Here is a 19,331-nt window from a genome sequence, read left to right on the forward strand (position 1 = left end):
ATGCAGTGTCACTCTGGTGAGACAGCAGGGTTGAGGGAAAACAATTGGGGTGTTTTAAGTGTTGTCCATATAGCCTGGTCTTTTCCTGGCAATCTCTTCCTAGTCTTTAGCCTGTTTTAAACAGAGTGTTGAGTACTCTTTTAAGTTACTTTGTGGTGTTTGGTTACTGTTGAAACAACTCATTAATCATGTGCCTCCCTACCACTCCATGAAGTGGTTTAATGAAGTACTTTCAGAGGAGGAAGAAACTAAAACCAAGTCATGCCACCCCACTCCCTCCTGCCCCTTTTCTTTCTTTCTTTTTTTTTTTTAAATAAGTTTCTTTTTGTGAAAATACTGTACAGAGGGGTTACAGTTACATGAGCAAGCTAATAAGTACATTTCTTTATCCAGCATTGTTGCCTCCTCCTTTGTTTTCCCCCTACCATCCCATCCCTCCCACCTCCTCAACTACCCCTCCTCCCCAGCCTAAATTGTAAAGTTCGTTTTTCGACATAGCATCTTGTACATCGCATTGTTGCAATGGGTCCACCTGTATCCCTATTTCAACATTTTGCTTTTTCCCTTCCCCTCCCCAAATTACACCAACATCAAATACAGTGAAAACAGGGGTTATACCATGGGAGAGGGACATACAAAGCAAAAAACAAAACAAAAAAAAATCACATGGTACCTTACCTCCTGCCCCTTTTCTTATATCAATTTGAAGCAAATGAGTTCTGACAAAGCCTCTTGGCGTTTCTGGATGATAACTTCCTGTTGCAGATAAGGCTGTCCCTTTTTTTTTTTTTTTTATCACTACTGGATATGAGATGGCATTGGGAACCTCCTCAACTTGTTCCCAACATGACACAAACTACTGACTCCTGGATTACTGGCCATCACTGTCTGCAGCTTGCTTTTTTTTTGTCCTACAAGTGTCCACTGCTTTTTTGACTATCATAGGCCTACAGGCTGTCTCTGACCTTGCCTTTCTCTCTTGCATTTCCTTGGAATGTTCTGTTACTTCTTAAATAGGAGAAAAAATTTCATTCGTTCTGCACTCATTAGGAAAGTTTGGCTCTGAAGAAAAATAAGATGTTTGAGTTAATTAGCTCAGTCTATGTGGTGGCTCATCCCCCATCCTAGGAACATACTAATAAAATTAAAAATAAATACTTAAAAAACCCCTTTTATCTGGACTTGCAACACAGATGTTAATGAAATTTGGCCTGTCTCACTCTCTTTTTATCTCTCTCCTCTCTCTCCTTCCCCACCCCGCTCTCTTTCTCCACCTTCCTATGCCAAATGATTTTGTAAATTCAGGCTGTTTTTAAATTCTTGATCATTTTAGTTGTTTATTAGGAAGATCAGATAATGGATGTGAGTAATGGCATAATTTAAGAAAAAATCTAAAGCACAATAGCCATTCAATGTATGGTAAATAGGATTTTAAATTCAGATTAAAAAAAAGTATTTAGGTTCTATGTAGGCAACCTAGCTCTGTGTGCAAAGGTGCCTATTGATTAAACATTAAGAAAGTTTTAAAAGTCCCCTTTTAAGTCCCAGGATATTGGCACTCAGGTGATGGATGTCTCTAGGCAGATAAAATACTTGAATCTTTTTAGTGGAAGAAACAGGGATCTTATGAGTTGGCATTTGAAAAATGTGGCTATAATTAACATGTACAGTGTTAGTTTCAGGAAACGTACATTTTTCATGTCCTAAAGAAGCTTTGTAGAGTTACTTAAAATATAGTAACAGCCTACTGGAAGTGAACACATTCAGAAGAAGCTATTGGGTTTTTTCTTCCCTTCTGTCTGAGGTCTTGTACCATCTGGTGGTAGGCCGAGCAACTTCAGTAACCTCAGGATTCTCCTCTCCTCTTCTCTTCCTTCTATACCAGAGAAGAAAATAAGTTTGGATAGGGGGGGGAAATCCCCCTCAATTCAAACTGAAATTTAGTTTTTAAAGTTATGGATTTAGGCAAAATAGACTCCTATCGATACCAAAATCTGGAGATATTCAAGTCCTTTCTTGGGCTGTATATGTATATAGTTTGTCCATGTCCCCTGTGTACTTTAAGTCATCCTTAGATCACTTACAATGCCTAACCCAATGTAAATAATTGATATGTAGTATTGCTTAGGGAAGAAAAACCAAAGAAAAAAGTCTGACGGTGTCTACTATCAAAGCAAATATTTCCCCAAATATTTTCAAGACCTCTATGGTTAATTGAATCTGTTCATGCTATATCCCTGGATACACATAAGAAGGTACTATATTATAAGTCACTTGACTTTCGTCAAATATCACTTTGCATATATATATATGTATATATATATATATATGTATTTACACACACATATCTACATACATGCATGCATTTACGCACTTCTCGTTACTTGCAAATAGTGGTAGGTTACAGGCCCACTTTTGGATCTTCTAACTTGGTATATTAATACATAAGCACTGATTACTACAGTATCATTAAAAATATTATGGTAGCAAGTCTAAGTGTACCTTGTAATGTAGTTTGTGCAGTTTTATGTATTGAAAACATTATTTGCAGGGAACAACCATCACCTTCATCACTTTGTGAGTGAGGTCCATAGCATGGAAAAGGTTACAGCCTCTGTTGTTTCCCTTGATCTCTATTTTATTATTATTATTATTTTTATTTTTTTGCCGGTCATGGGCTTAAACTCTGGGCCTGGGCGCTGTCCCTCAGCTCTTCAGCTCAAGGCTAGTGCTCCACCACTTGAGCCACATCACCACTTCTGGCTTTTTCTGCTTATGTGGTGCTGAGGAATCAAACCCGGGGCCTCATGCATGCAAGGCAAGCACTCTACCACTGAGCCACCTTCCCAGCCCCATTTTATTCTAATAAACTGATAGCTAACTGGTATGCTATCATGATGGTTTTTGACTCTGGATGTCCAATAGCAACTCCCGGGGGAGTTTGAGGAATCTCATTGTGCCAGTCATACCCTAATTATAGTCAGCGGGAGTCACAAGGACATATTCTGAGAAATGCACTATCAGGTGACTTTTTTTTGTCATCCTACATAGTGCTTACACAAACCTAGTGGGTATAAGTCAGGTGATTCATAGCCTTTTTTTTTTTTTTTTTTTTAGCAATCTAAAGATAATAGTAAATGCAAGATATAGGAGGCTACTGCTTGTAGAACATGGTATACTGTTTTAATAAGTAGGAGTACACTAAAATAAAAATATAAAGTAAATACATAAATCAGGAACCCAGTCATTTATGTCAATGTCAAGTGCTGTTCATATTATATGTGTTATATTTCTGTATGACTATAGGGTAATATGTTTGTTTCTTCAGCATCACCATAGACAGCTCAGTGATGTACCATGTTACAGCCTTATGAAGTCTCAACCTCGCTAGATGATAGGAATTTTTCAACTTCATTACTATCTAGGACCACCATTTTATATAAGTCCCTTCTTGGTGGAAGCATCCTTAGGTGATGCATGATCTCTAGGGTGGTCAAGGGGACCCCAGTTTTTAGCTGAATTAGAGACCATTGGCCTAAACTATTCAAACTACAATTCTTTCCTCTTTCTGGAGATAATAGTGGCTGACAAATTCTGTGCATACATAATTGTTATAGCCATCCACATCCATAATACTCTGTGATTGGATTATATTATGTATGTTATACTATATGGGCATACTGCATATGTTTTTTTGCTTATATCATTGGCTAATTCATAGCTACTTTATGAATTAACTTGACATATAAGATAAAAATTCTCTTAGTATTTTCAATTTGCCTAAAACTTGAGGCCCTCATCCTTCTAGGTTCAGTGCAGGAGTAACTTGCAGGTCTTGGTCCTTATTTCTCACTTTTAAGGAATGTTATATGGAGGGGAGAAAATGGTGGTATGTGAGATTCAGAGAGCAATGGATCATCCATGTTAGTAGCAGTTCTGTAGTGCATCGAAGCTCAATGACAGGTGACTTTTCCCTACAGTCCTTGAGGATTATATTCCCTCACAGAACTTGAAATGATCCATGGGACCTCCAGAGTTCCTTTTCCTAGTAGTAATGAAATAGTCACAAGCAAGGTCAAGTAAAAAGGAATTATACATGCATCTACTAAATACCCAAAATATCAGCCTTAAACCCATACTGTCTCCCTCAGGATTTCTATCAGCATCCAATTGTATTTGGAGTTGAGTTCATGTTGGAAAGAACCTTATAACTTTGGGCAGGGGTGAGACATGGAGTAAGTAGAGGAGGGAAGGGATAGTGGGAGAAAAACAAAGGAGGGGGTAACAATGCCCCAAAAGAAATGTACTCATTACCTTACTGATGTAACTGTAACCTCTCTGCATAGCATCTTTACAAGAAAGTAAATTTTTTTTAAAAAGCAAAACCTTTGTATTATGATTTCACACCTGTGGCAAATGGATAGTAGACCTCACTGCTGCTGCATTAGGATCAACTCCCATTCAACAGAGTTTAGGAGATGAATGGGCTACTTCCATTTTAGGAGGTTTAAGACTATGAATAACTCAGGATTAGCAAACACAATGACCTTTCAATGTTTACATGTAAGAGTTGAACACACAAAGAAACTTAAATACAATATAAGCATGCTTTCACAATATAACCACAGGCATTACACAAATATGGCTGCATAGGCCATGGTAGTTGGTGTGGTCTGATAGTGGGTTAAACTTTGAAAGTTCTGTGATGAGTGTCTTCTTTCAACTCGATGTTCTGTGCATCTCTGAGAGGCTCTGTGGCTCCGGCTAGAGAAAGTCTGAAGAATCTAAATATGAGGCTGTGGGAGGTGGGCTCTCACCAAATCTACACCCACCTTTCCGTGCACTGTATACAGGTTACTTCTAGTATGGAAAGTACAAAATAGAAAAGACTCCAAACTTGGAAACTTCAAGAGCACCCACATGATGTCACCAGTGAAAAATCCCATACTTGACCTTATGTAACAGGTCACAGAATGCAGGGGATAAAGTTCCCTTCATGCTATTGGTGTGAGGTTTGTAGGAAACCTAAATGAATTCTACACTGAGGTTGGTCTCATTCCCCAAGACTTCTCAGTATGTCTATGCAAAGATTTCAAAATCCTCCCAAATTCAAAATCCCAAACAGTTCTGTCTGGGCATTTTGGATAAAGGATACTCCACTCTTCGCCTGGGTGCTTGATTCCAGTTGCCTCTAGGCCTTCTCAGATTCAGGTTTAGAAAGATCATAGGTTGGAGTGTGCCTGAGATTAGCATAATTTTGAAGAAAGGCACACAGAAGTGACACAGAAGGCACACAGAAGTGACACAGATCCTCTCAGGGATCTATTGTTGAGCAGAGAAATCTAGCTATATATCAAGGTGACCACTGGCACCAAATGTTGACCTCTTTAGGGCACTGCTAGTTTCTGGAGACTAAACTAAAGGAGAAGAATGGAAATGGGTTAGCTAGGTTTTAATCACTATGAGAGAATACCTGAGGAAATCACCGTTAAAGGAGGAAGGATTTATTTTATTTTTATTTTTATTTTTTTAAAATTAATTAATTAATTAATTAATTTAATTTAATTTAATTTTATTTGTGAACACACTGTACAGAGGAGTTACAATTACGTGGGCAGGATAATGCGTACATTTCTTACCAAGCATTGCAGCCTCCTCCTTTGTTTACCCTTCACATCCCTTCCCAGCCTCCCCCCTCCCCCCCTAATCCCAATCCTTCTCCTTCCCCCCCTTCCCCCCCCCCCCCCCCCCCCCCGCACTAACGTTGTAAAGCTCGTTTTGAACATGACAACTTGTACTTCTCATTGTTGCAACAGGTCCACCTGCATCCTTAAACAACTGGTTTTTCCCCATCTCCTCCACAAGTTATACTGACATCAAATATAGTGAAAGCAGGGGTTATACTGTGGGGGAGAGGAAGGATTTATTTTGTCTTAAGAGTTTCACAAGTTTTGGTCCATTGTTAGCTGGATCTATTATTTTCAGGTCTGGGATGATGGGAGGTACAAGATGGAGTAAAGCTGCTCACATCATGGTGGCAGGAAGCAAAGAGAGAAGAAGTTGGGGTCCTAATAGCCCCATCCAGTAGCCTGTTCCTCAGTGGCAAAACTTTCTTCCACTAACTTCCTTCCCTATACCACAGTAGCTGGCCACCTTTAACACAAGGTCTTTCGGGAAGCATTTAAGATCCAAACTCAAAAATCAGTGTCATTTTAAGCTTTTTACAGTAGCTAACTGTTGAAAAATCTGGGGCATAGGGGACATCCAGAGGTAATAATTGAGACTGTCCTCTTGGCTTTAAATGTATGAAACATCCTCCATGTTTAGCTGTATGCCAGCAGTCCATTAAGAGGGCAGTGATTTGCCAACCTCAGGCATAAAGAGGATCTAAGGAGCTTGTTAAAAAGACAAGTCTCTGGGGAAGCCCCTCTTCAGGCGTGAAGTTCTGTTTTCACCGGCCTCCTAAGTGGTTCCAGAAACATAGCTAAAATATGGGTCAAGTGTTAGAATACCTTCCCAGCAAGCATGATGACCTGAGTTGTGAAAACTTTAGTACTGCCAAAGCAAAATCAAACAAAGCAAAATAAAACAAAAAAGAACAACAAAGAAAACATAACTGAGATAGTTTGGGGAAACACTGCGGCAGGGGACCACTGAGCCCCTTAAGTTGAAGCTTGATCAGGACACCTTTAGTCTTTTTCTTTCTTTTTAAAAAAAATTATAAAACTCCTTCTGAACCTTCTAACTTTTAACTCCTGTGCTTAAGGTAGCTAGTCCTTGGCTAGGATGTGGGAGATGCTCTCTTGTTTAAAAAACAAAGAAATAAACCTCTCCATCCAACTTGGTGGTCTCTCCAAAGAGGTGGTATCTGATAGTAATCTGTTTGTTTCCAGCCTGTACTGTTATTAATCCTGTTATAAATGATAATGCTTTCCATTTACTGGCTTGTCTCTGAGGAGTTTTCTAGACCCTGCTGGGTGATTAAGCCACTCACTCGGTGTCTTACAGGCCACTTGAGGACTATTTGCTTACAGCAGATGAATGTGTTTCTTGGAGCTTTCTCTGAGTGGTGTGTTAAACTGTTAATTCTAGCTCCTGGGGTGGAAAAGCCCTCTGCTGTGGGGGCTGACATGGGATGGTAGGGGATAAAAGGGAAAACCCATCCCATCCACTCCTTTCCCTTCCCTCCCACTATGAGAAGCATCTTGACCCTTTATTCTCCATGCATGTGTGCGCGCACGTGTGAACGCGCGCACGCACGCACACACACACACACACACACACACACACACAAACACACACATACATATACATACTGCAGCAGCTTTTTTTTTTTTTCAGGGCTTGTCATTCTATGGGGGAAAAACACACTACTACTTAACAGAGATTCTTAATACTCTTGTAAACAAGGAAATACAACATTTTTTCCCCCTCACCAGGTCTTAACAATTTCAAATTGGCTTTTTAGCCAATTAAGGCAGTGAGGGTGACAGAAATGGATAGGGGCAGGAGATGGCCATATCTGAGACCATTTCAGCGGGTCTACTTCTCTAACCTCTGACTATGAAGCCGCTCAAAACTCCAGCAGGTCAGTGGCCTTTACAGACCTGTAGAGGTCAGTGGTGCTGTGATTTACTCACCGAAGGAAATGAAATGGTCCCCCTGACCCTGCCCACTTTCATCTTCCATATACCTGGCCTGTCCAGGTACAATTATCATGCAAATCAGAGAACAGAGAAAAGGACATTTTGGGGAAGGGGAAGCATAACCCAGGTTAGCCTTGTCATAGGAGACAAGAAGCCCATTGGCTCCATTGGTCAGTTGAATTGTTTCTACTGGTCTATTTTGATTCTCTGGTTTGTAGATGATAGTGTAAAGATGCTATTATTCCCTCTGTGCATGCATGCGTGTGTGCATGTGTACACACACACATACACAATCTTTTTAATTTATAGTCAGGTAACATGGACCACATCCCCTTAGATTCTGCATCTAACCCAAAGAAATGACTGAAGACCTCCCTAAGACTATTTTACCAAAGTAGGACTTTTCTAGAAATGCAAGCCATTCTGACAAATACGCTGTCATTTTCTTCTAATGAGTTATAAGGCAGACAAGATAATTGAAGAGAATTTCTGCTTGTTAAGGTTAGAGCTGGAAGCATGTTATTCAGTCAAGTTTGAAGTCAGTTTAGGAGACTACTGAATGACATGTCTTGGTCACCTGTGTGACCTTTCCTGGTGACACTCATATCTGTTCTGGACACAGAATAAACTTTCTCTTCAGATTGTAACTCCATATGCAGATATTCCTGCCACAGTCATAGCCCTGTGTTTTGGATTAGTCTTATAAGATAAAAATGCCTTTTCACTCCTTATTGTAATTCTCTGATAGAACGTAGAGGGAGTGGGTTAGGATGCACTCTGTTGGTCCATAGTCAGGAGCTTTAGGATGTGTTAAGCAACCTCTGGGAGATTTATTATTTCTGTCTCCAACCTTGTATATCTCTGCTGCTAACACCACCTGGCCTTGGCCATTTCTGGTCTCGAAGTTCAGCAGCCTCTGCCTCCATTTCTTCTTCCTGTTTACATAGCATGCATGGTAAGCACTTGGAAATGCAAACCAACTCATTGCCATCTGCCAGAATGGTAAGGGTCCCCAGAGTTTCTGAATTTCTGACCAAGTTCTAGTCATTTCCTGACTGATTTGGGAAACGTCGTTGACCTGTGTCTTCATCTTTTTTTTTTTTGAAAAGGGTGATCACAATGGAATCTACTATTGGAATTGTTAATAAGGAATACACATACACATATTTCCTTTTGAGATAGGGTCTTGATATACAGCTCAGACTGGCCTTGAACTCTCTCTTGAGAGAGCCGCTAGGGCTTGGATCACAGATGTGGCTGCCATGTCCATCCAGCTAGGATCACATCTTTTATGTGAATATAGGATTAAACATAGGAAGTGCTGAAAATAGTAATGTTTTCCTTTGGTTGTCTATTGTTTTTCTTTAAAAATCATTATATTTAAACACAAAAGAGTTGCCATTTAACAAAGCAGTTTATGAATGCAGTGCATCTTGATCAGTGTCACCCCTTTCAACATTCTCACTCAACGCCCTCCCCCCCCAACCCACCCCTTCCCTTGCTTTTCTTAATTTTGTAGGATATACCTTGAATTCTTGACTGCATTCACCTTGTCTGCCTCTCCCTTGTTTTTCTTTTTTGTGGTCTTTAGGAAGTGAATCCAGGGCCTTGAGCATGCTAGGAAAGTACAAGCTCCTACTTTGCTATTTTTCCTTGTTAATATTCCAGATTCCAGAATATCCTTATTAAGCTTAGTTTCCAACTGTGATTAGGATCACATGTGTGAGGCCCTGCATGCTTCGAGTCCAGGTGGCATCTCTAGCTTGTCTTTTATTCCTCCTGTCTCCCCTGCCCCCTTTCTGCTTTTTAACTATCCAGGTGTCTTTCGGTATCTCCAAAGCACCAAGATATATCTCTTCTATAGGACCTTTGGACAAGCTTTTGTTGGACTGAGATTGTTTACTTTCTTCTTTACCTAGCTAACTCTTGCTCCCCCATTCTGTCTCAGCTTTACAGTCTCTTCTTCAGGGTGGCCCCTAGATTCCCAAGATGAAAACTGGTCCTACATTCTCTGCTATGCCTCTTCCCCATTCTTTTCCTTGATAGTGTTTGCCACAGTTTGCAGTTGTGAATTTATTTGTGGGATTATTTCGTTGGTATCTTCAAACTCTCCTATGCTGTAAGCTCCAGGAGGCCTAGCCTGGTGGCCTTAACACAGAGGAAACAAGGTAGGTCAGACCAGTGTTAACTGTGTGAGGAATGAATCTCACTTCCTCCAGCAGTAGCTCGAGCTTGAGTGTTTATTTACAAAGCATCACCTAAATACAATTCTAGATCACAGCTTAGCCACAAAGTGTGAGGTTCTCAAACTGTAGCCTATCAGAAACAGCTGTGAGCTTGTCACAACACAGATTGCTCAGCTGGTCCCCACATTCTATGTGCCTGGGCTGGAGTTTGAGATTTGCATATCTAGTATGTTCCCTTGCTGTTAATATGGGTTCCACACGTGGAAGACCACTGATTAAGAGAGAATGTATGTGAGCAAAACAATTATGCTTAACACTGCATGAGGCCTATCAGCTGGTGCAATGCCAACAAAGATATAAAGGTGAGCGGAAAAGAGGAATGCTTGGTTGGTTCTGGGCCTTCCAAGTGGGTCTGTCCTCTCTGCTCCTTAGACTGGACAAGCGCTCTTTTTCTTCTTTGGTGGTTTTAGAGGTAGGATGTAGGGGCCAAGGAGGATGGAGGTGCAGGATCCCCCTGCAGGAGGACAGGGGAACAATGGACAGATCTCCTCACAGCCATGCTGTAAAGCCCAAAGCAAGAGCAGGACAGTCATTGATGACAATTCCTTCTGTTCTTGCTTTCTCAGGTCTTTGGGAAGGATTTTTTCTTTAGTGCTTTGTGTCTCTCTTGGCTGATTGAAAGCCATGTGACAGCTTTTAAGCCGTAGAGAAGTTAAGTCTTTCCTGCCTGGTTTTTCTTGTCCACCTCTGGGATATTCTCCGTAGGTGTCAGGTTTTTTTCATGGGCTCCAAGTGGTCCCTCGCGCTGTCTCTTATGGAGAGAGATGATGTCATTGGGGTGCATTTGACCTTGGGGTGAGGTATGTCCAGACTTGATGCTATTCAGGGCAGTCTGGTTTCAGATAAGTGGTTTTTTTTTTTCCCCCAAACTTTTCTTGTTCTATTGAGTGAGGATGGGTAGCAGCTACTTTGTAGGGAGTAAGCAGAACCTCTTTGTGTGGAGGACTCCTGCTCCAAGGCTTGGGCCTTGCTATGTTGACTATGCACAGGTGATTGAATTCTCTGCCAGAGCTCAATGTCTCTTCCATATGGAGACTGAAATTCTACCTACCTCTTAGAGTTTGTAGGAAGATAAAATGTTTGTGAAAACAGAGAGAACCCAAAGTCTTCAGCTAATCATTACAGTGTTAACGTCTTCATTTTGCTAGAAGTGTCATGGTTCTGCAAGATGTTAAAGTTAGAGGGCGCGCAGGTTTTTTTCCTACTGTGATGCAAAAGATTCTAGGATTCCTCTTTTCCTTCCACTTCTTTCCCTCGTTCCCGGCCTCTCCTCTCTTCTCTGCTAAGTGAATCTCTGGTGGTGGAAATGTGAGATCACTGAAGCATGACAAGGTTGCTCCAACAAAAAATAGTTGGTGCTTTGAACCATGTCACAAAATTAGTCACGCTTTTAATTCCATGTGGACAGCAAACTTCTGGGGATGGGGGTTGGATTTTTCTTTTTTTAAAAAAAATTTGTTCCTGGGTTTGAACTCAAGGTCTGGGTGCTGTCCCTAGCTTTTTTCACTCTACTATTTGAGCCAGAGTTCCACTTGTAGCGTGTGTGTGTGTGTATGTGTGGTAAATTGGAGATAAGGGCCCTGTACTTTCTTGCCCCTGCTGGCTTCAAATAGTGCTCCTCCAATCTCAGCCTCCTGAGAGCTAGAATTACAGGCCTGAGCCATGGCTTTGGAATTTTTATAGAACACCTCCATGTGATCTAATTTAACTTTGTTCACAACAAACGGGTTGATTCTGCCACTGGGAAGAAGTCTTGAGAGTGGGGTGGGAAGAACAAGGACTCGAGTACTACTTTAAGCTCTGCTTCTTCTTGCTTTATGTTCTTGAAGACTGGTTGTTGTTGGGGTAGCGTTATCTTTTAAAAGCTTCTCCCCACGTGTCTTGAAGATCACCATTCTGGAGAAAGGTGGGGTTCTGTGGTTCCTAACTTAGAATTGCCTGTGAAGTGAAGACAGATTTCCAACCTCTTAGGATGGTGATGGAGTTACACCGAACAAATCAGTAAACAAACCTGCCTGACCAGCCTGGTGGCAGAGCCTATGGCCTGAGGAAACCTTAGTTTCCATGTCAAGAAGGCACAGCCAGGCTTGCTTGATGGGTCACTGGGAAGAGGTAACTGATGCTGGTATCTGTGTAGCTGGTGTGTGTATTAGAGGACTGTTGCAGCTACCCCCGTCCCCCTGTCCCTCTCTACCCCCCCCCCCCCCCCCGGCCTCTGCACTACCGGATGACAGTGTTCTTACAGAATTTGTGTCCTGGCTTTGCCAATTAGCTGGCTATTTTAACTCCATGCTCCAATTCCTTCATTTGTGTTACAGATTGTAGCTCCTGATGGGTTGGGATATAGTTGCAAGGGCTTTAGATGCATCTGGCTGTGAGATTCAGGCTGCTGCTCTGCTGTGATCATTAGTGTCACCTGACACTTCTGGTGATCTCCTCCAGACTTAATAGTTTTAGCAAAGAACATCTGTGAACCCCCCAGGCAGGGCAGGATGAAGAAAGAAAGGACATTTGGAGGTGGTGGAGTGGTAGCTCCTCAGAGCTTCTAGGCCCTGGTGAAGGATGGACAGAGTTGCTGGTGTAGAATCTGGTAAACCTTCCCTGAGGCCTGAAACTGGAGGTAATGAATGGCCGTGCATGCAGTCTAAGCGGACTAGGATAAAATCCTGTCTTCTCAGCCATAGTCTGACCAATAAGTTTCCTGGGTCTTGGGCTAGAAAGCAAAAGGGAGGAAGTGAAGTCATTTTCCAGCTTTATATAGTCTGGCCGTGGCCTAAAGGATGCATTTTTCTTGTGAGAACCTGATTACCTGGTAAATCATTTAACTTCTGAATGCTGGCCTCCTGCCCTCCAGATCCTGCCAGCAGTAGAAGGACCTCTCCTCTCTCCTTGCTCCGGGCCTCTGCACTCCAGCTTGGAAGGGACATGAGCCCAGAGGAGCCTCAGGATGCTGTTCAGTTCTGACTTTCCCGCAGTTTTCAGAAACTTGCAAATTGGTCTGAAGGAGTTGAGTTTATTTTTTTTCCTAGTAAGAGTGAGTTCTTGGCTGCCACTGCCTGCTTTTTGTGGGGCTGTCGCCATTTCATCTACTTGTTTGCATATCCATTTCTAATCTTTGGATTTTTCTCACTGCTTTGGGCTCTTACTTTGTTAAAATGGTTTCAATCATAAAGTTGCTTAAAAAATCTGTATAGGAAACATACAAAACTAGTCTATCAAGAAAGATTGTGCCGATGTGCTGCATAAGATGTATGATTGACTATGTAAACATTGTTAAAGCCATAGTGAGGACACACATTCTTAATAAGTTTCCTCACAGCTCAGTATTATTCAGTTTTTGGTTTTCTGTTTGGCTGTGCCTAGGCTCTGTCCCTGAGCTTTTTTATTCAAGGCTAGTGTTCTACTACTTGAGCCACAGCTCCACTTCTGGCTTTTTGTGGTTCTTTGGAGATAGGAGTCTCTCTGACTTTCCTGCCCCAGCTAGCTTTGAACCTTTATCCTCAGATCTCAGCTTCCTGAGTAGCTAGGATTATACACGTGAGTCACCAGCACCTGGCTTCTGTGTCATTTTCTTGTCCACATAGTTTTAGGATGTTATGCTGGCAGGCTTGGCTGAAGGACTTGAAATGTGACTGGAAGCCGGGTACAGTGGTGTGTGCTGAGGTGAGAGGAATACTTGAGGACAGCGTGGGTGATAGAGAGAGGCAGTGGTCTCCTAAAATAGGGTATATCTGGAAGGAGATGTGGCAATGTGTTTTGTCTTCTCTAGAGTGTTTGGGCTTCAGTTCGCTTAAAATTCTATTGTGTAATTGCCACTCAGTGAGCTGCAGACTGTGTACAGGGAACTATATTTCCTCATTGTGTCCTTTGAGTAATCCTTTCAGATTGATTTCCCTTTTACAGTTGAAGATACAGGGCTGGGAAGGTGGCTCAGTGGTAGAGCGCTTGCCTTGCATGCCTGAGGCCCTGGGTTCGATTCCCCAGCACCACATAAGCAAAAAAAAAAAAAAATTACAGTTGAAGATACAGTGATATCCAGACCATGGTCTACAGTAGCAGAGGTAGCCCCAGAAGATTATATCACCTAGTGATGTTGGTATTTTGGTTTACTTGTATGGTCTAGTCACATAAGAATGAAATGGCTTGATGATGCATTTCTTAATGTACTCCGCTTATTAAATGACACGGGACTGTACTGCAGCTGAATGGCTGAGGGATTGCTTCAAGGTTTCACAGCTAGGATTTGAAGAGTTGAGATTTGAACACAGAACGTAAACATGCAATTTCTGCTATACTGCATTGTTCCCTTAAGAAGACAACAAATAAGAAGTGGATTCAAAGTTCTTAACTATTATCCCTTCTGTCCCACCAGCCCTGTGGGGGTAGGTGCTAATTATGTTTCCTAGGGGAAGAAAGCAAGGTTTACAGAAATTCCTGTCTTGCAGACTGTGCATGTGTATTGAAGTCAGATGACTTTAGTGGTCCACATCTCTACTGGAGGAATTGTAAACTTAGGAACAGGAATGGAAACTATAGCTTTGTCAAGTGTTTGTAGAGGACACTTATGCAAAAGTTTCTGTGTCTGAAATGCTCTTCAGAGATATACTAACATGTTAGGCTCTATTTTGGGGAAGTTGACAGTTTGGATACCCAGGAAGGGAAATGTCTCAGAGATAATGAGATAGGGAACGGTAGATCGAGGTTGGGTGTGGGTGTATATGTATTGGGGTGGGATTATTGGAACCAGAGGAAAAAGTACCTGTGAAGTGGTAAGAGTCCTCCCTTAGGCCTATTAATGCAAATGAAGCTGTACTTGGATCTGGAGGACTTGGGAGGCCAGGATTTGATTTTGAAGTTGGTGGTAAGTAAGCCTCCTATTGAAGTAGAAAGGCCAGGTGTGATGCAACTCCTGAGGTTCACCTGGAAAGATGCTCAGTAGTAGGTTAGGAGGGAAGAGGATGAGGCTGGAGAAAGATTAGCCAATTAGAAAGCTGTGTGAGCTACCAGCTAGGAGATAATTAAGGCAGGATCTCTGATCAGGGTTAATAAGTCAGTTGGCTGTCGTTCTTAAATGAAGGTGGGTAATGCTGAGGAGAGAAGCAGAAATCTCACTGATACAATTGAGCTGATTTCTCAAGGAGAGAGATAAGCATATGTATCCAGGATTTTGGGCTCTGAGGGAACCATTTTGTATTATTTCCCTACTCACTGCCCAGAAGGATGAATTGATCTACATTTTTTATGGAAAACTCTTCACTTTAGTTTGTGGTTCTTACTCTATAAAGTTCCCATTCATTGTCTTGTAGGAAAGCTCTAGTCTGATCTGTATACCATGATGAGTCTGGGATTGGCAAGGAGTTTGCCAAGATGAACTACAGGAGCTGGCAATGATGGCATAATGACATTCTGACCTGGGTTCACCACTTGAGCTGCAGCTCCACTTCTGGCACTTTTGCAAGTTAATTAAAAGTCTCAGGGGTTTTCCTGTCCGGGCTGGCTTCGAACTGAAATCCTCAGATCTCAGCCTGCTGAGTAGCCAGGATTATAGATGTGACCCATTAGTGCCCAGCAGCTTTTTACTTTTTTAATGTAAGTCTAAGTCTGTGTAATTAACAAATCATGAGAACATTTTTGAACAATTTACCTGTAAATGAAGCAAAAGATAACAGTTAAATATGGTCACCAAATCGAACTACTTAGCTCTGTGAGCCTCAGTTTCTCCTTCTGTATGATGTGAATAGTGGTATTTAAGACAGGTACGTTTAGCACCACTTTTACGAAATCAGCACCAGTAAGATTAGTATGTATATGGAATTCTCTCTCACTGCATGAGACTGAGTTCTTCTCTTTTTCTCTTCTGAGGGCAACCGGTTCCTCACATGTGTTAGGCTAGGGGTTCTGCCTGGGATGATCTCAGGAGAGTTGAGTTAAGACAAGAAGGATGGGAAGAGACTGTGATACAAAAAGGATCTTTGGGAAATAGAGAATAGAGTATGGTGAGTCGGTCTATGTTTTTAGGCAGAGGTAGTTTATTGGTATGTAGTACAGTCTTCAAAATTCCAGCTTCTGTGCTCCTACTTGGAAGAGCATTAGATAGTTTACAGTTTAAATGCTGCATTTCTTGGCATTAATATTCACATGGCACTTAGCGTACCCCCAAAAGCCAGATCCATGATCACTTTCTTATCTGGGCTCTCTGTTTACTTGAATGCCTGAAGTTGATTTGGTATCTTACAAGAACTGAGATTGTCTCCCCAACATCATTAATCTCACCTTCCTTGTCCAGCATAAGTGTGAAATTAATCAAACAAGAAAGGAAAATTAATAACATGGCAGTATTCACAATTCATCAGAAGACCTCCCAGCAGATATGAAATGACTTTTTCCGAATTAATATAGCACACCTCAACAAATTAAAGGTATAGAAAACGTTGTATTCATTTAGTAAATGCCCCTTGATGTTTCCTGCTTTGATAATTAGTCAAGTTAGATGGTGGAGATATCTGAGACCGTTCTTTCTTGAGAAGTCACCTTAGGACCCATAGAAAACATCACATCAATTACTCTTCCCTTTCATACACATTTCTCTTTGGTAAATGAGAAAGTCACATAATTGGTGCATACTAGTTTCTTGTCAATTGGAAAACATTTGTCTGGAAGTGGCGCTGTGGCTCAAGTAGTAGAGTGCTAGCCTTGAGCTGAAGAGCTGAGGGACGGTGCCCAGACCCAAAGTTCAGGCCCCACAACTGACAAATACAAAAACAAAAACAAACCAAAAGAAAAACATTTGTCTGAAGACATGCAGTTTTGATCTCTATTTACAGTAAACTACATTTGATCTTGAGTTCAGTGTTTCCTTGTTATGACATGTGGTATGACCAGTTTCAAAGAGTACATAATGATGAACACATTATGGGAAAGAATAGACTGTTATAATTATAACTACATTATAAAATAATGTAGCTTTAAGTGAGGGCAAGCTTCTGTCACTGAAATGTTCCTGTAATTATATCAGAAATAACAGGCGCGAGTAGTCACCTTCCATTAGGGGTGTGAGAGCATGCTCCTTATTATTTAAGTGATCCCAAAAGGTACTAAATGAATCATTGCTAGCCTTAATATGAGGAAGGAAAAATAGAAAGGAACTGTTGATATCATCCTATAGCAAGTTTTAAAGAACAGAAAAATGCCAGATTACTTTAAGCAAAAAATTTTTATCTGAACTAGTGGCCTAACCCACATGACAATAGCCAATTGATTTGGCTCTGCAACCTCAGCAAGCCTGCAAACCATGATTGCTGAATTTCAGATGGTAAGGGTGATGGGAGTCTGAGGATTTCCATTCTCAACTTCTCAGAAGAGAGTGGTGGTGTTGGTTCAGTGATTAGACTTTGAGCAGCAGTTGTTTTTGTTCTAGAAGTGAAAGTTTAAGATTAATTTCCTAGTGTCTATTAAAAATAAATTTTGAAGAAACAGCTGAGTTTCACTGGGGTAGAGAGCTGCAAAAAAATTTTTATAAAGGGAATCTTTTGTTTGTAAGTGTACATGGTTATAAGTCTCCCAACCCAATATTAGTAATATCATGGATGCATTTTGTTGGCTACAAACATCTGAATGGATTTAGATATTTGTTTGTTTTTCCTCTTGAGTCCACCTTATCTGGGGATCATCTGTAGGTCAGTCATTTTATTCAAGGGTATTCCAGGTCCAAAGTCACTGTTACCATCCTTGTCATACCTGACTGATTAAATAGCTGTCAGCAAAATGAAAGGGGGACTCTTTGGCTCCCTCCTCTTGCCATGGTTCCAGAATGCACATTGGTTCTAGAGCTGCTTGCTTATAATCTGATTCTCTCATCCTATTAAAACCACAGCAGCCACAGCTGTTTGTCGAAGCTTGCTACCTCTTTGCAGCTGTGGGCTGTACTTTTCTTGCTGTGGCTCAGGAGCCTCTACTCTCTGAATGAGGTACCAGGGTGTCTGTTTCAGACACAAGAAAAAATAAAAGGCGGCTGAGTCACTCTGGGAACCTCTTGGCTTGGCTCATGGCTTGTGAGAGTTTGGAGCTCTGTACTGAGGCTGGCTGTCTAAATAAGTGGGATATTCCATTGTATTTCAGGAAAGCTTTTCTACTGAGACTTGGTAAAATGAAGTGGAAAGATGTTACAAAGTTGTGAAGCATGAATAAGCCAACCCTGCTTGAAAGGAACATATTCTAAGTTCTGGTGCAAAAACCACACCAGAACTATGTAATTGGACAAAATTTCACTCTGGTGATTTTTAGTTGCTCTGGCTAATTTCAGATGGAAGCCAGTATTGTAATTATGGCAGGTCTGTCTGTGTATGGCCATCTGATGCTTGAGAACGAAGAATTAACGACTTCAGGTTTATAAATGTGGTCATGATTTGTTTTTTGGTGTGTAAAAGTAGGGATGCTCTGGATATGAGAGCAGATGTGGGACAAGACACTGGGCAAATTTCTCAGAGAATGCTTTTGTACAGTACACAGCTCATGAAGTAGATTATTTTGTTTGCACACCATTTATAATGTCTTATATATAAAACAGATTGGAGCAAGAATTGGCTGCTTTGTTACTGTACCCTGTGTGGCTTCCTTCCTCCTTTCCAGGATTGAATTGTACTCTCACAACCTCTACCTACAAATATTTTCACAGTTGGAAGTATAATTAAGAAAGGGGAGGTGGTGGGAAGTGAAGCATAAGGCTAGGAAGAAATTGAGAGAGCCTGTTTATGCCCAGAAAAGTTACATTTTGTACAATCTCAAAGAAAACCGTTTTGAAGGGAAGAAGAAAGTACATCTGTAAACATTTTCTGCATCTAGAGAAAGAGTTAGAAATGGCTGAACTGTTTAATTAATGTTATATTGTTGGCTCTGTAGGAAATGATACTGAAGATTACTGAATATTAAAGCTTCACTAAGGATGGAAGTAAATGGCCTTAGATTTCTTGGTGACCATGAGTTTTGCAAATGTCCACCCCTGAGGGGGTAGGGGGGGAAGACACGGACGGACAGAATTTTCCCTGTGACTCAGGAAATAGATCTGGTTCCTAAAGTAAAATCAAGATTGAATTGTCAACCATGTGGCTATTGTTGGAGAAAAGAATCCAGAGTTTAAAACATTGGGAAGGGAAAGGATACTTATGAGCATTTTTTTGCATCTGACAATCTCATAACTGGTAGAATTGATGAGTTATCTACAACCTGTGGGGAACTGGTCATGGTACTCACAGGAAACATGGTCATATAATGTCCCAAATGAGATGTTTATAAAAACACAAAATTTAAGCCGGGAGCCAGTGGCTCATGCCTATAATCCTAGCTACCCAGGAGGCTGAGATCTGAGGATCGTGGTTCAAAGCCAGCCTGGGCAGGAAAGTCCATGAGACTCTTACCTCCAATAAACCACTAGAAAACCAGA

The sequence above is a fragment of the Dipodomys spectabilis genome, unplaced genomic scaffold (genome assembly GCF_019054845.1).
Source record: "Dipodomys spectabilis isolate Male_0828 unplaced genomic scaffold, ASM1905484v1 ptg000081l, whole genome shotgun sequence".
Classification (NCBI taxonomy): domain Eukaryota; kingdom Metazoa; phylum Chordata; class Mammalia; order Rodentia; family Heteromyidae; genus Dipodomys; species Dipodomys spectabilis.